The sequence below is a fragment of the Microtus oregoni genome, unplaced genomic scaffold (assembly GCF_018167655.1).
Source record: "Microtus oregoni isolate MIOR12 unplaced genomic scaffold, Mior012 000001F_ref0000356, whole genome shotgun sequence".
NCBI classification, from domain to species: Eukaryota; Metazoa; Chordata; class Mammalia; order Rodentia; family Cricetidae; genus Microtus; species Microtus oregoni.
Window position 1 is genome coordinate 45,630,003 of NW_024543060.1, and position 14,800 is coordinate 45,644,802.

Consider the following 14,800-nt stretch of genomic DNA (forward strand, 5'->3'; position numbering starts at 1 on the left):
ATGGACATAGCACTTGTTTTTCCATAACTTGAGATAGTAATGTTTGGGTTTCCCCCATCAACAACAGTTAGTATAATTAGAAATTGCACTTAATTACTTCATTTCCATCTTACCAATCCAAAGAATTTGAGCTTTAATGTCTAAAGTTTACATGGTACTGTTTTTTGTTTTCCCTGGCCCCAAACTTTACATCTGTACCCTCTTCTCACGTGGTAGCTAAAGCTTTAGAGTGCATGGTAGTTTTTTTTCCAGCGTGTGAACTCTGCATTCCAGTGTGCACATACATCCTCTGCCTTTCCCTCTTCAGACAGTTTTCATGGTAAACGTGCTCTTAATCAGTCTAGCTCCTTTCTGCTTTGTATGTTAGAGCACAATCCCTACAGAAAAGAATTAAGTTACCTGGCATATTCGAATTGGAGAAGAATTTGAGGTACTTTTCCAAGCCTCCTTTGCCGTCTTCATTTCTAGAGATGGAATGTGGTCCTCCTTCCAGTGTACAATGGTAATATGTAAACCATGAGCCTGGTGACTTGAAGATACGGTCCATTGGTGCTCAGTATGTAAACCACCTGCTGTGTAGAGCCCACAGACACAGCTACTAGGTAGAAGTGCCCACGTATTAGTGCTGCTGGGGTGCCAAGAATCTGAGGCAGCTAACTAAATCGTGACTCGGTAAAAGTAAGTTGTTTTGGGGCACGGGCAAATACCTGATTTGAAAGTGTAAAGTGTTGGTGCCTGTTAGAAAAGGATAGCTTGGCAGAAGTGATTAGCATTTCCTCATGGTCAGAAAAATACAATAGTACTTGGTGTTTTCTGGGACTAGAATTTGGCTTGAACCCTTAGCAGACTTAATGTTGAGGAGGTGGTTTAGGGGCTTTGTTGCCTGGAGAAAATAAGACTAGAATAATCCAGTGGCTAGGCTCTCTTTTTAATAGCCTCTCCCTCCAAGTGCTGGGATTAAAGTCTTGTGCCGCCACTGCCCAGGTGGTTTCTCAAATCTGTATTTAGGACGTGAGCATAGTGTTTGTTTAGTGGGGGGAAGCTTTGTACAACATAGTTGGATTGTTCATTCTCATTCCATTTAGTCCACTTTGTGCTAAACTGCTCAGTAGTGCTATCCACTGAAACTTGATCAACCTACCTACCAAAAGTCATACCATCCCAGAAGCCTTCTACTGTCCATAGCTCCTCATTTTGGGATTGGTGCTCAGGAGTCAAGGCCAGCCTCCACTACATGGTAAATTTTGAACTGTATGGAACACTCAACCAAAAATGCAACCACAACCTTAAGTTCTATGGGCATCAGTTTTCCTTCTGTATTAAACACTGTCAATGTTGGTGGGGGGCGAGGGGGTCTTCCACAGATAGCACTTAGTGACAAAGCAGAATTTCAGCTTTTTTTCTTTTTGAGGTAAGTGTATCTTACAATAAAAGTACCTTCACAAATTACAAAATTACAGCAAATGATTTTGCACGTTTGAGTTGTTAACCCACATCAGTAACAAGCACAGGTTTTCCCACATGTAATATTTAACCAGCTTGCTTCTGAGGATTCTTAATCAGATTCACTGGAATCTTGGGCATAGGCTTTGAAGAGTTTCTGATGCTATTGAATACAGATCACTTCCTCAGGTTGTTTAAATAGTTACAGATGAGAAATCATGGTCAGAGAAATAGACTTATGTGGGCTGCAGCTCCCAAGGATTCTGGAGGGTTTAGGTGGTGACCTGAGCACAGCTTACAGTCTACAGATATCGTCACCCACCCATAGTGTGCCTGCTAGTAGGTCTCCCATGTCCTGTAGGAGAGGCCTCTGCTTTCTTCTCAAGTCACCCTATTGTTTCAGAAAGTGTTTAGTACATGCTTAGGTTGTCTCGTTAGACTTCACACACATTTAGAGTTTAAAGCCACAGTTTGCAGCTCTTTGGGTCAGAAGTCTTGAGGGGGATCTCCCTAGTTTTAGCCATTCAAAGGGGAATGGTATCAAGAGGCTTTGTTTCTGAAGCTCTAGGGGATCTGGATTCTCCTTGTCTTCCAGTCTACCAACTGTATTTCTTGTCCTCTTCGGACCCAGCAATAACAGTTGGAATCCTTACACATGTATCTCCTACCCACTCACATTCAGGGATCTTTGAGATTACATTGGGCTTTCCCAGGTGCTACCTATGTTTTTATGGCCAGTCAGTTGACCTTGATTCCATCTGCCTCCTCAACATTGCTGTGTGGTGGGTGCAGTTTCAGGTTCCAGGGATAATACTTGTATGTTTGCCTATTACCACAACCTCCTGTTTTTGTTTTTGCTTTGGAACCATGGCGATTTTAAATGTATACGTAGTCCTAGGCCTTTGTAACTCCTGAGGATTTAGACTCCAGGAAAGTTCAAAAGTCTTGTTTGGGGGAGGGCAAAGGAGCAGATGAAGGTGCTCATAAAGATTACTCCTCAGCAGTGCTTAGCAGTGTAAGAAGGTCACAAACAATCAGCGGCCATGGGGTAAAAGAAAGCCCCCCTAAAATGAAAGGGGTCCACAGTGTCTCACCAGAGCATTCTAGAAAGAGTGGCACCCCAGTCAGTTAACAGGTTCCTTAAAGGTATCCAGGAGATGGGGGTGAAATAGAAATGTTTGCTAGCCAATAGCATTTGTAAACATTGAAAGGTTTGGTTTTTTTTCAAGAATGAAAAAAGACCATCAGTGTAGGAATGCCTCCAGAGTCATCATGAGACTTTGTAGAAGTTAAGGAATAATCAGTTTATTTTTTGTTAAAAGTATTAAGAGCAACCACCAATAAAGCGGGGAAAGCCCCAGCAGTTATGTAAAGAACAGAAAGAAACAAATAGACATTTAAACTTTATAACATGAAATCCTGGGTTAATTTTGGCCAATGAGAATGTAGGCAGCTAGACAAAGGTGAGTCTCAGCTTACTCACCTTGGTTACTTTCTGTTCTGGCTTTAAAACTCCGTTAAACCGAGGTTCCCGAAAACCAAAGAAATGTATGTAAAGATCTTGAGCAAATATCTGTTAAATGAATGGAATATTTAAGTGTTCTGTGGTTAATGAAATCTTGCATTTCATTGCTCTGGTATTTCTATAAAGTTCTTCAGTGTCTTATGATGCCGTTTTGCTGGGTAACCTAGTTGTAGAAACCACAGACGGTGCTTATTTTAGGGCAAAGGAGAGCAAAGGATATATAGTAGTGGCAGAGGCATTTGATGCAGGAGAAAAACTATCTGTATAATTGCATGTGCTGTGCAAGAGTGACATGCATAGCGGAATGGGGCAGGCAAAGGAAACTTGCCTGTGTGACAATTCAGAGCAGCTACCAAATCAAGAGGCCTGGTGCACAGACCTTCATTCCCAGCATTCTGGAGAGTGAGTGTAGATTGGACCACATACTGAATTCAAGGCCATCCTTGGCAACTACTAACATCCTATCTACAATGCAACAAAATTAAATTAACAGTTTTTCTGGCTTTTTTAGTAAAGAGACTTGGTGTGATGGCTCAGATGTTAAGTTACTGCTCTTGCAGAGGACCAAGGTTCAATTCCCAGTACCATGGTGGCTCACAACCACGTATAACCAAGTCCCAGGGGCTCAAATGCTCTCTTCTGACATCTAGCACCAGTCAGACGCACACATACATATATAAGTACATACATCCTGGCAGGCAGAACACTCATATGCATAAAGCAAAGTAGGCCTTTAAGAAATGAGGTCATGACCTCAAGAATACTTTGTGCTGTTGTTTTTCAGTAGATGACCATGGTCTGATGTGTAACCCTGTGCTATGTTTCCTTAAAGATACTTAATTTTGAGGTAAGTCTCATATACAATCAGAATTAGTGGAAGGAAACGTCAATGGTCAATGGACGTCTCAGAAAGTCAGCACTGCTGGAGTTCACAGTGGGGATGACCAATAAGGTGAGTCCTGTGTACTTTGGGGAACATTCCACCAGGTAAGTGAAGGGGCAGCCTTGTTAGTCAAATGTAGCATGCATAAGTACAGAAAATTGATGGGTTTTATTCTTGACAATTTGACCTTTGTATACTAGTCTTAATATGAGGAGTCACCAAATACCTAACATTTTTTGAAAAATATTAAGAAAAAATTGAATGTGTTAGTGCCAGTGAGTGAATCCATTCAATGATGATTGACACACAGTCCTGGTTTTCTTGTTTATTTATGATTGGGTACCTCTTTCTGTTGTAGAACTGCTTGACTTCTTTAAAATGATGGAATGTTAAGAAATCAAAAACCCTAAATAGCACATTTTATTCATCTTAAAGATACTCAGTTCTTCATTTTTAAAACTTGCTGTAACATTTTAAATACAGGTTTGTCTCCAGAAGGATGCCATTCACAAGGAATTTTCAGTTTTGTATAAGGCTATTACTTTGATTTCATTTGGTTTGTAAAAAAAAAAAAAAAAATTGAAGGGACAGCAATACATTTAGAAGCCATATAATTCAACTGTAAATTACAGGGTTCTTACACACACCCGGTTCTGGGTAATGATAGGGTCTAGGAAAAGGAAGCACTGATTAACCTTAGAAAGAAAAAAAGAAAAACTAGCACAAAAATGAAAGAATCATAATGAGATTATGCTGCAGCAATTTAATAAATATTCTGTAATAGGATTATTTTAAACAACGACAACTGTAACCCTAGTTTAAGAAAACAATGTTAGCTAACTGTAGCCCATGCTGCCGGGATGCTGAAGGCATTCTGAGGTTCATAGCTGACGTTTACACATTAACCCTGCTGGAGCACAGTCTTAAGTGCTGCTGACGCTATTCTTTCCTAAACTCCTCAAATAATTGGGAGAAGTTGGAGGAAATCAATCTCTTTTAAATAGTTAACCATAAGGCATATTTATCTTAGCAAACAAAATGCTTTCAAAATGTTCCACTTTTGAAACTGCTTGAATCATTTATGTTGACCCAGTGACTTTGTTTGCAAAGGTTAACTGAAGTACAGTTAAGCAATTGTTTGGCACATTTGGACATTGTAAATGATCGTACAGGATAAGATGGAAAAAGAGAATTTTTATTTATTGATTGATTTTTTTTTTTTTGGAAAAAGAGAATTTTTAAAAGTTAATGATGAGCAGACCTTCCTTCACTCTCCCTAGATCATTAGGAGTATTTATTCGAGAAGTTCCTAGTTATGAAGCAGCTTGTTTTCGTCCCTGTGCATATTCTATCTCTCTTCCTTATGTATTTCTCCCCCTCTTCTGTCTGTAGCATCTGCATTTAGTGTTAATATATATACCATTACGGAGTTTTCTAGTAATTATTAACATTTATACAATTCTGTGTACTTGGAAACTTACAAAAATAATAGGAATAATTTTAGTTTTATTTGTACATTTTACATTCCTGTGGAAAACTCAGCCCAAAAGTAAATATTAAAAAAGTAATAGTATACTTTGATATTAGCGATGAAGGCCAAATTCAAATTTTCTGAATATTTTGTTTTTCTTCTTTCCTTCACCTTGTTTCTTCAAGTTTTACATCTGTTCAAAACAACAAACAAAAACTACACAGTGAGCTATACACTTTCTAGCTTGACTTCCAACGGGAAGAAAGCTGCCTTCTTCCTGGACCGAGTTATGTGCTGCAGTTCACAATACCTGCATGCGTTCAAGATACTTAGGCATAGATGGCAGCAAATCATTGTGAGATTTGGGACTAGAATCACTATCTGTTGAATGGTAGTTTGGATGAGAATGGCCCCTGTGAGTCATTACCTTTGAATATTTCCATCTCCAATTGGTGGCTGTTTGAGGAGGGTTTGGAGGTGTGGTCTTGCTAGAGGAAGCATATCCTTTGCTCCTGCTAGTGGGTCCAATGTGAGCTCTTAGCTATTCCTGCTGTCAGGTAATTTTAATAACGTTAATAAATTTACCTTTGCTCCACTATCCGTTTGCCTGTGTCAGCTTGGACTCTAATCCTGAAACAGTAAATCCAATTAAACACTTTCATAAATTGCCTTGATCATGGTGTTATATCACAGCAATAGGGAAAAGGCAAATACAGATGGGCTAGAAAATGAGATGATACGAGAGAGTGCAATGGGATGAAGAAACAACCATGATCCACATTAGCTTCTGAGCTCCACAGTAAAATGAGACCATAGCTAATACCCACTGACGAATCAAAAGATGCTTCTAAAAACAAAAGGGTCCTTTGTGCTGCCTTGAGGACACTGACCACAACAGAACCATACTCCTCAGCTGTCCTTGTCCCTGCACATCTGTTTTCTTAGCAGAAACAAGGAGTTAAGAGGCAGCCAGTCTGCTCTGCAGCAGAACTACGAGGGAGCACAATGGCAATGTGGTTGCCTGGAAACTTGAAGAATGAATAATGGTCAAAATTAATTTTGAGTACCTTGAGTAGTTGTGTTATGTGAATTCTATGTAATAAACTTAGGGTGGCTAACATGTCAAGCACCAGGAAATTAATTTAATCCTGGCACAAACTTGATCATTACTTGGTAAAGTTCTCCATGTCAAGGATGAAGAATTGAGGCAGTTTCACAGGTAACCTCCATTTATAGGGTGAAGTAAAGTCAACTTATGTCTTAGAATGTCTAAGGCTGTGCTTCTAAATTTTCCTAATACTGTGACCCTTAGTACAGTTCCTCACGGGGTTAGGCCAACCATAAAATGATTTTCATTGCTACTCCACAACTACAATTTGCCTGCTCTTATGAATTATAATGTAAATACACTTTCTGGTGGTCTTATCTGACCCCCATGAAAGGGTTGTTTGACCCTAGATGGGTTGTGTCCCATAGGTTGAGAAACTATTTTGACTTGAAGACTTAACATATTCAAGAGGGCACAAGGAATATGTAATTCCGGGACATTAGCTAAAAGTTATAAGAAAACAATAAGATGGATCAATGAACATTGAAAGTAACAACTTTCAATACTAAAAACCCTTAATTCCTAATGAAAGCTGCAGACAGAATGGGTTAGAAAGCAAGATCCATTTTATTGCTATCTCCATAAAACTTCACTACCAGCCATAGCCACCACCTTAGGATAAAAGGGTGGAAGAGTACTCTAAACAAATGGAGCAAAGAAACAAGCAGTTATAGCGACTATAATATCTGACAAAATGACTTAAAAACCAAAAGGAATCAGAAGGGACAGAGAAGAACATTTCACATTCTGAAAAAAAAATTTCCATCAAAAGGAAATTAATTCTAAACAAGAACACCCACAAAACGAATATAATTAGATCTGAAATCACAGATTGATCACAATATGACAATATGCTTGTCAATAGGTGGCTGGCCCCTAAAGACAACTAGATAGAGAAATTCAGATATACGTCAGTTATCTGAGTTTCTTGGTCATTGTTCTACTTCTGTGAAGAGACACCATGACCCTGGCAATTCTTATAAATGAAAACATTTCATTGGGGGTGGCTTACAGTCAACATGATGGGGAACATCATGGCAGTGTGTGAAGGCAGATGTACTTGAGGACTAGCTGGGGGATCCACATCAAGATCCCTAGACATCAGGAAGACAGAAAGTCACTGGACCAGGCTTGGGTCGTCAGTTCCTCCAACAAGGCCATACATCTCTCAAGTAGCACCCCTTCTTAAGGGCAGGGCATTCAAATATAAGAGCCTATGGGGCTGTTGCAATGAAAGCACACCACCACCCTGACAACCAAGAATATGCTTTTGTAAAAGTTCATGGAACTTTCTGCAATATTGACCACAATCAGGACACAAACTCGTGGAAGCTAAACAGCACATTACTGGCGAGTAATTGTCTCAACAGAAAAACTAAGAAGGAAGTTTAATTTTTTCTAGTATTAGCTGAAAGCCCAATATACCAAACCTATGAGACAGTGAAAGCAATTCTAAGAGGAAAAATAGTTCATAGTACTAAGTACTATATGAACAAAACTGGAGAGCTTAAGTTTTAATAACACAATGCTGCATACAAAAACAAAAACGAGCACCAAATAATAGTAAGAGAAAATAAAAGTGCTGAAATAAATGAACTAGAACAAAACAACGAAAGATATGAAGAATCAATGGAGTTGGGACACAAAACCCACGAAAGGCATGGAATTATTAGGAGGTATGACTTTGTTGGGCTAAGTATGGCCTTGTTGGATATAGTATGTTATTGTGGAGGTGGGGTTTGAGGTCTCATATATGCTCAAGTTGCACCCAGTGTCTCAGACCACTTCCTTTTCCTGCAAGTCAAGATATAGGACACTCCCTGCCTATTTCTGTAGCACCATGTCAGCTTGAACATCACCATGTCACACTATGATGATAATAGACTGAGCCTCTTGATGGAGGAAGGTCATTGGCTAATAAAGGATCTGCCTTGGCCCATTTTATTGGTTAGAGGATAGGTGGGAGGAGTAAACAGAACAGGATACTGGGAGGAAGAGGAAGTGAGCTCAGAGACTCGACAGCTCTCCTCTTGGGAGAAGACGCCAGAGAGAGACACCATGCCCCGCTCCCGGGATGAAGCTCCGACCCGGGATGGACTAGGCTAGAATCTTCCCGGTATTGGGGTGCTACACACAGATGATTAGAAATGGGCTAAATTAATATGTGAGAATTAGCCTAGAAGAGAATGGGCCAAGCAGTGATTAAGTGAATACAGTTTCCGTGTAATTATTTCCGGCATAAGCTAGCCGAGCAGGCGGCTGGGGTGTTGGGGACGAAGCCCCGCCGCTCATATTACTACAGCCTCTGAAAAGGCAAGCCACACCAATTAAACGTTTTTTCCTTTATAAGAGTTGCCATAGTCATATAGTCATAGTGTCTTTTTAACTCAGTAGAAACCCTCACTATGACAGAAACCTACCATAAAAGCATTCTAACACACACACACACACACACACACACACACACAGAGAGAGAGAGAGAGAGACAGAGAGACAGAGAGAGAGATTAATTGTATTATGCTATAATGGAGGATAATACCCCAACCCAGCCCCATGGTAGTAAATGAAAAACCCAGAGTCAGATATGAATTACTTTTTATTAAGTTGTTGGCTGATGGAGTCACATGGCTCTTCAAGTCTTATACACTATTGTTGGTACTCTTGGATACTTCAAGAACTTGGCAGTTGTTGGAAGGAGACTGCTTGTTTGTCCTGGCTACCCAGAACCTAAATAATCACACAGAAACTGTATTAATTTAATCACTGCTGAGTCCATTAGCTCTAGCTTCTTATTGGCTACCTCTTACATATTAATTTAACCCATTTCTATGAATCAGTGTATCACCACATGGCAGTGGCTTACCTGCAAAGTTTTGAACATCTGACTCTGGTGGTGGTTCCATGGCTTCTCTCTGGCTCTGCCCTTCTTTCTCCCAGCATACAGTTTAGCTTCTCATCCTAGTTCTGTTCTTCCCTGACATAGGCTCAAAGCAGTTCTTTATTCATTAACCAATAAAAGCAACACATAGACAGAAGGACCTCCCACACCAGGGAGTTAGACTCTATCACTGAAGATATCATATACTGGAGTAACAGAACATGGAGAAATCAGCTGATACTGACCTGGATGTCTTATTCCTACTGTCTAGTTTCATGGTACTGGAAAATGCTATGTATGATACCAGAGGGGAAGAATTCTCATCAGCCTCATTCAGCTGAATCTTTCAAACTGCAATGACTGGCTTGAGAAGATAGCTTATTGATGCAATAATGGCATGAATGTTATGAGAGTAACATCATTTTCTGATTGGATCTAAGGCATATTCCATAAAATGTAACCCATTCCTGGCACCGCTAAAGAGGTCAAGAACCTGTGGCTAGAAATTTCACAGGCCCCAGGGGAGAACTAAATACTATTATTCTGCTAAATAGATACCATAGTAAAATGACTCCTACTGATGTATTGCTATACCCATAGATGACATCATTGCTCTATCCTCATCAGAGAAGCTAGAAGACAACACAAACATCCTCATCTAATCAAAGTGTAGCAAATAGGACACTAGATTTCTTAGCCCAAAGCATGATGTATATCTCATACCCTTCCCCTCAGGACTCAGGAATCTTTGTAGAATAGACTAATAAATATCTTAAATAAAAACCATAGAACCTTCATCCAGAAACTGATGGAAACAAAGGGAGAGACCCACCTCAGAGCATTGTAAAAAGTCCAGTTGAAGAGTGGTAGGGATGAGAATATGAGCAAAGAGGTCAAGACGATGATGGGAACACCCACTGAAACAGTCTACCTGAGCTAATGGGAGCTCACTAACTCCAGCTGGACTGGGAAGCAACAAACATAGGACCAAACTAGTCCCTCTGAATGTGGTCGACAGTTGCATGGCTGGGGCAGACTTGGGGGCCACTGACAGTGGCACCAGGATTTATCTCTACTGCATGTTCTGGCTTTGGAAAACCTATTTTCTTTGGGTGATACCTTGCTCTGCCTAGCTATTGTGGGGAGGACCTTGGACCTTCCCCAAAGCAATATGCCTTACCCTCTCTGAGGAGTGGATGGAGGTGGGGTGGGAGGGTATATGGAGGGGATGGGATGAAGGGAGGTAGTGGAAACTTGGATTGATATGTATAATTTAAAGGATAGTTTGTTTTCCTTAAAAAAGTTAATAAAAAGGTGGAAAGAGCCAGAAGTGATGAATTACATTAAGAAAACAGTGTTTTTCAAACATAGTAGGACAATTGAACATATGAACTCACAATGAATAACAGCATACACAATACCCCCTCAGACTCCAATCAGACAAAATCCCAGTATAAACAAAATACATATGTGTGTTTGTATGTACATGAAATTCACCAGTAGTTGAGGAGCTATTGGCATTTGATAGATGCTGGGAGAGGGACAGTTACTTTTCTTAAAGATGTGGCCACATGCAAGGGCAGGTTCCACTTTTAAGACTGGTTGTGCAATACAAATGGAACTTGATGGCAGAGGAAAAGAATTAAAAAGAAAACTCAGATTTTGGTGGGAAGAGATGGGAAGGTAGATAGGGTGATTATGGGAGGAGTTGGAGGAAGGATAAATATGTTAAAATACATTGTATAAATGACTTAATAAAATTGTTGATAAACAAATAGGCTTCAAAAACCCAGGAGTATGGAAAAGAACCCAAAATGTTTAAGAAAAGAGCAGAACCAAAATAAAATACTAACGAAAATGTGAAGCAGGTATAGGGAATAGAGATGCTCTTAATGATCAAGCAGACATGAAAAAAAAGTCACAAAGTTCCATAAAAAGTGGACAGAGAAAGCTGTGAGCAATTAGGGCAATGAAAAATGTCAAACATGCTGGTTGAGAGTAATTGGTGAATTATTAGGAAGGGGTAGGCATAGGGTATATATATTTTAGCTAGTGATGGGAAGAATTTCTAGCAAAATTTTCACAATTACTTCTACACTTCCTGAACTGTTTCTGTGGGAGAGTCTACCTTACTAACTTACCACTTAGATGTTAAAAAAAAAAAAAAACAGTGATGCTTTCAAAATCCAAATAATTTCTCCTTAAAGTAAGTCTTCTCAATCTTTCTCTTTTTGGAAGCACTGTGAGTCATCTTTGATGGAAAAGCTGGAGTAAATTCTAAGGACTGGGAGAGTGCAGCCTGATGAGAGTGACCTTGCTCTGGGTGACTTGTTTTTAGGTTGCAACCCCCTTCAGCACATGAAATAGTCATAATAGTAGAGTCATTGACAATGATCTTCATGCAAAAATAGAGTTCTTTTAACAGTGATTCCCCAGAATAGGAGTGACTGAAATGGGAAATAATCCACAGACTTGACAGCTACTAAAGTTGCCTGGTGTCCCTTCTCATGACATCTTATGAAGGTCCCTTAGCAATTTCATTCCCAGACTAGGCTAAAATGACTTCATGATGAAAATTAATTCACATACCAGCAGCATATATACATTAATAACTTTTTGTCTCTTTGATTAGGAAATCGAAGCTATACAGCCTAGTCATAATATGAGATAGTATCTGGGTACTCTGAAAAATAGGTATGTTTGTATAGAACTTGTTGCCTAAGAAATTGCTGGAGTACATGTGTGTAGGTGCCCCAGCGGCCAGAAGAGGGTGTTGGGTTCCCTGAAACTGGAGTTATTGGCTGTTGTGAGCTGTCTGACTTGGGTGATAGGAACTGATCTCAGGTCCTTTAGAGAACAGCAAGCACTCTTAGGTAATGAGCCATCTCTCCAGCCCTGATCAAAGATTTAAAGTGTTTCTTTAAAGTTGCATGATACAGCACATTCCCTGAACACCAGTCTGCTTGTGTTCTGCATTCATCCTAACCTACCATAGCAAGGGGTAGAGGATCTTGAACTCAACCATGATAGAAAGTAGATTGGATTGATATTGTGCCGGTCTTATGCAGACTAGCGTAGTTTCTAAGAGTTCTTAAGTACAGTGCTTCTGTCTTGTCCCAAACATACTCTTGATCTGGTCATCTCAAACCTCTGGCTTTTATAACTTTCTGACCCTTTTTCTTGACTGTTCCTGAACCTTGGGAGGATGAAGTTTGATACAGATGTCCCATTTGTGCTGAACTCTTCATAGTTATATGTTCTCTATGCTTTTATCACTCGTGAATTTCTGCACTAACTGCCAATCCACTGCATAAAGATACTTCTTTAATGAGGTCTGATGGCTACACTAATCTATTAATATGGAGACACGAATTTAGAATTCAGTTTGAAATTATATTCAATTTACAAAATAATAACAGTAGGTTTAGGCCTGGGGCCCAGGAACCCTCCAACCATGGTTGTGGGAACCAGACTTACAGCACAAGGCATGACTATCTTTCTTTGGGTAGGCTTTAAATTCAATCAGAAAGTAATTGGTTGTTACTTCTCTCTTGGTTAGTTTTTACTGTTAACTTGACATAACCCAGAGTCACCTAAAAGAAAATCAACACTGAAGAATTGTGCAGATAAGAACTAGTATATGGGATTTCTGTTGGATTTTCCCTGATAATTAATTAATGTGAAACAGTCCAGTTAATTGTGGTCAGTGCCATCCCTAGGCAGATGGTCTTGGCCTGTATAAAAAAGCTAGCTGATCACAAGTCAGTAAGCTAACCAATAGTAAGCTTACTTAGCTACTCTGTGGTTTCCACTTTAGGTACTGTCCTGATTTTCCCCAGTGACAGACTGTCCTGAGAATGTCAGGAGAAAGAGACTCTTTCTCTCCGAGTTGCATTTCATCAGAGGTTTTGTCACAGCAACAGACTGAAACTAGAATATTGCTACCTTTGTGCCACTGCTGCTCGCATAGGCATACCATGTCATTCTTGTAGGTTAATGTAGCTCCCAGGGCTCACAGCAGGGTTATGACTGCTGCCCCGGAGTCCCCAGAAAGTTTGCCTAGCATCTTGTGGTACTATGAATGTCAATCATCAGGAATGAAGCTTACTGCTTAGTACCAATTTGATGTTTCTGTGCTCTATGACCAAAGTGTATCATATGTTCAGCAATAGAGTTTACCATCAAGTTCTGGTGCATAAACAAGAGCGATGACAATATCCTGCATTGTTTTAGGGATTTTCAGGATGCTCCTGACCAACAACTCAAGGAAAGGGATTCGATGTCTAGCACTGAGTTTTTATTTGTCAGCTTATGGTTTCTGGGAGGAATACAATCCCATATGTATGTTAACGACAATTACACACACACACACATGCATGCGTGAACACACACACACACACACACAGACAAAGAGAGAGAGAGAGAGAGAGAGAGAGAGAGAGAGAGAAAAGAGTTTATGAAATTATAGTTTTGCATATGGCTTTTTCAAAAAGCCTTAGTTCTCACATTGGTTCCTAGCATCAAATCTTTAGATTTGTGTGTTCAACTTGGAGTACTTATAGGTTCAGAAGCTAGAAAGGAGCCATTGGTGAAAGGGGAAGGAAGGTCTTGAGGGAGTAGATATAGTAGTAATAGAGGGGAGGTTTAAGTAGGGAAAGGGATGGGAGGATAGAGCAGAAGAGTAAGTCAGGAGAGGTAACCTAAATGTTTTTAAGTTTAAAAAAAGCTCTCCGAGTGTTTGTTTGGTGACAGCCAGAAGAGAGTATTCCAATTTGCATTTATATATAAGAGAGACTTCTTGACAGGGGATGTAAGTGGAAGTGCACAGCTGGTTTCCCAGTTCTGTTTAGCAGGTGTGTTCCTCTCTCTGCTCTTTTCCTCTATTCTAATCAGAAGCACAGTGCTGGTGACTCTGTTTTGAACAAATTATTAAGGGAAGCCTCTTGAGTTTCAAAGAGTCCACACAGAGAAATGAATGTGCCCTGTAATGTTGTCTCTCTTTGTCCTGTGTCACTTGACTCCTTTGGGACAGACACTTTGGAGAATAACAAAATTATTTCTTTTTTAAATTTGCCCTTGGGCTTGTTGTTATCAGTCTAACCTGTTTCCTAACCCACCATATCATTTTTTAAAAAAATATATCCTTTTCAAATTTAATTCTATCTGAATTGCACAGTCTACAGTATGTCTTTCCCTTGGGTCTACCACTCATATTCCCTTTCCAGAAATAAGTGTTTGCAGAAACTTTTGGCTTCATCTCATTGCTTTTTACTGTCATTGCCTGAAGGCAGAGCCCATAATGTAAAAGTAAAATTGTGTTCAACTAAGTTCGCTTGGGTATGTAATTATAATGTATTCCAGTTTTGGGGTATACCTAAACATGAAGGACCTACATCTCCAACATGTGTTACTTATAGTGTCAGTCACATAGGAAGATACAGGCAGGGGAGGTAGCTGTAATAACCAACCCTAAGTGAGGCAAAGCATAACAC